Here is a 2,567-nt window from a genome sequence, read left to right on the forward strand (position 1 = left end):
GCAGCAAACCTTCTGCAATAACAAATAACATATTGGAATTGTTAATAACACATTCAAAAGAACTTTTGGTGAAGTCTGGCAAAAAACATTTTAGATTCTGACATTCGAATATTACATGGTTGCTAGAAATATGTTCGCCACATATGCATCTGACATCTTTGCTGAACTTTGTTATAAAAGCGTTCAGTTTTATCCTGTTTGATAATGCATGAATCTGCCTTAATCTTATTGAATTACTGTGTGTGTGTGTGTGTGTGTGTGTGTGTGTGTGTGTGTGTGTGTGTTCAGCAACAGATGTGGTGTTACGTGAATGGACCAGCTCTCACACTTTGACAGCTCGAAGCTGAAACTCAACTCAAAACTGTTTCTTGTTCTCGCGAGATGTTCACTTCCTGTGCACTCCGCACTCTCTGTGTGTCTCTGTCTGTGTGTCTGCCTCTGGTTGGCTGTCTGTGTCTCTGTCTGTCTGTCCGTGTCTGTGTATCTCTGACTGTTTGTCTCTGCCTGGCTCTGTCTGTCTGGCTGTCTCTGTCTATCTCTGGCTGCTTGTCTTTTTCTGTCTATGGCTGTTTCTGACTGTCTGTCTGTCTGCCTCTGTCTGTCTGTCTGTCTCTGTCTATCTCTGGATGCCTGTCTTTTTCTGTCTGTCTGTCTCTATCTCTGGCTGGCTGTCTGTCTCTGTCTCTGGCTGGCTGGCTGTCTCTGTCTATGGCTGCCTGTCTGTCTCTGTCTCTGGCTGCCTGTCTGTCTCTGTCTTTGGCTGGCTGGCTGTCTCTGGCTGGCTGTCTCTGTCTGTCTCTGGCTGCCTGTCTGTCTCTGTCTCTGGCTGGCTGGCTGTCTCTGTCTCTGGCTGGCTGGCTGTCTCTGTCTCTGGCTGTCTGTCTGTCTCTATCTCTGGCTGTCTGTCTGTCTCTGTCTCTGGCTGGCTGTCTGTCTCTGTCTCTGGCTGTCTGTCTGTCTCTGTCTCTGGTTGTCTGTCTGTCTGTCTGTCTCTGGCTGGCTGGCTGTCACCAGCATCCGCGTCACCGACACGTCCTGTCTCTCCGCTGACGTCACGTTTGACGCAGTCTCCCGCCGCCATGCAGCAGAGACTTTGAGCCGAACGATGATGGCGGTGGTGCAGACGGTGACAGTGAGGAGGCAGAGAAAGGGGAGGATGACGAGCAGCATGGAGTTATAAACAATGTCCATGAGGGTTCTGTGGCGGAGGTAGGTGGGGGAGAGGCGGGAGATGAAGGTGGAGGTGTTGGTGAGGGGGTTGGTGATGTGCACTGTCTGGTACTTGATGCCCACGGCAGTGTTGAGCACGGTCAGGATGTAGACAGCCAGCACCACCATCACCACCCTCAAAGTCCTGAAATATGAAATCACACACAAACGGCTTGCCTGCTGTGAAAACTGTAAACTGATACACTCTTGAAACGTCACTACAAATTCACATACACAGATGTCCATATCAACGGGCTCACTTTATATTATTATCTTTATCAATTGTGTTTTACTTTGTTTTAAGAGTTCGTGTATATTTAGAGAAGGAATATCGGTCACGTTTTCTGTTTAATGTGGGAGACATGCAAATAATACTAACATAATAATTATGCAAGAAAAAAAAAAGGTGAAAATGTTTTGACATTGGAGTGTGGTGCGAATACATTACAGCAGGGTGACGTATGGTCCACACTAATACATCACCATTCCACAGGGTTCCACTTCAAGAATAACACGTCAACATATTACTTACATCCCCATTTGACAGACAGATAGAGACACACAGAAAGACAGCCAGAGATAGAAACAGAAGACAGCTAAACAGACAGAGGAAGGACAGAGACAGTCAGGGACAGCCACACAGCCAGAGACAGACAGACAGCCAGAGACAGAAACAGAAGACAGCTAAACAGACAGAGGAAGGACAGAGACAGTCAGGGACAGCCACACAGCCAGAGACAGACAGACAGCCAGAGACAGAAACAGAAGACAGCTAAACAGACAGAGGAAGGACAGAGACAGTCAGGGACAGCCACACAGCCAGAGACAGACAGACAGCCAGAGACAGAAACAGAAGACAGTTAAACAGACAGAGAAGGACAGAGACAGTCAGGGACAGCCACACAGCCAGAGACAGACAGACAGCCAGAGACAGAAACAGAAGACAGCTAAACAGACAGAGGAAGGACAGAGACAGTCAGGGACAGCCACACAGCCAGAGACAGACAGACAGCCAGAGACAGAAACAGAAGACAGCTAAACAGACAGAGGAAGGACAGAGACAGTCAGGGACAGCCACACAGCCAGAGACAGACAGACAGCCAGAGACAGAAACAGAAGACAGTTAAACAGACAGAGGAAGGACAGAGACAGTCAGGGACAGCCACACAGCCAGAGACAGACAGACAGCCAGAGACAGAAACAGAAGACAGTTAAACAGACAGAGGAAGGACAGAGACAGTCAGGGACAGCCACACAGCCAGAGACAGACAGACAGCCAGAGACAGAAACAGAAGACAGTTAAACAGACAGAGGAAGGACAGAGACAGTCAGGGACAGCCACACAGCCAGAGACAGAC

The sequence above is a fragment of the Babylonia areolata genome, chromosome 16, assembly GCF_041734735.1.
Source record: "Babylonia areolata isolate BAREFJ2019XMU chromosome 16, ASM4173473v1, whole genome shotgun sequence".
NCBI classification, from domain to species: domain Eukaryota; kingdom Metazoa; phylum Mollusca; class Gastropoda; order Neogastropoda; family Buccinidae; genus Babylonia; species Babylonia areolata.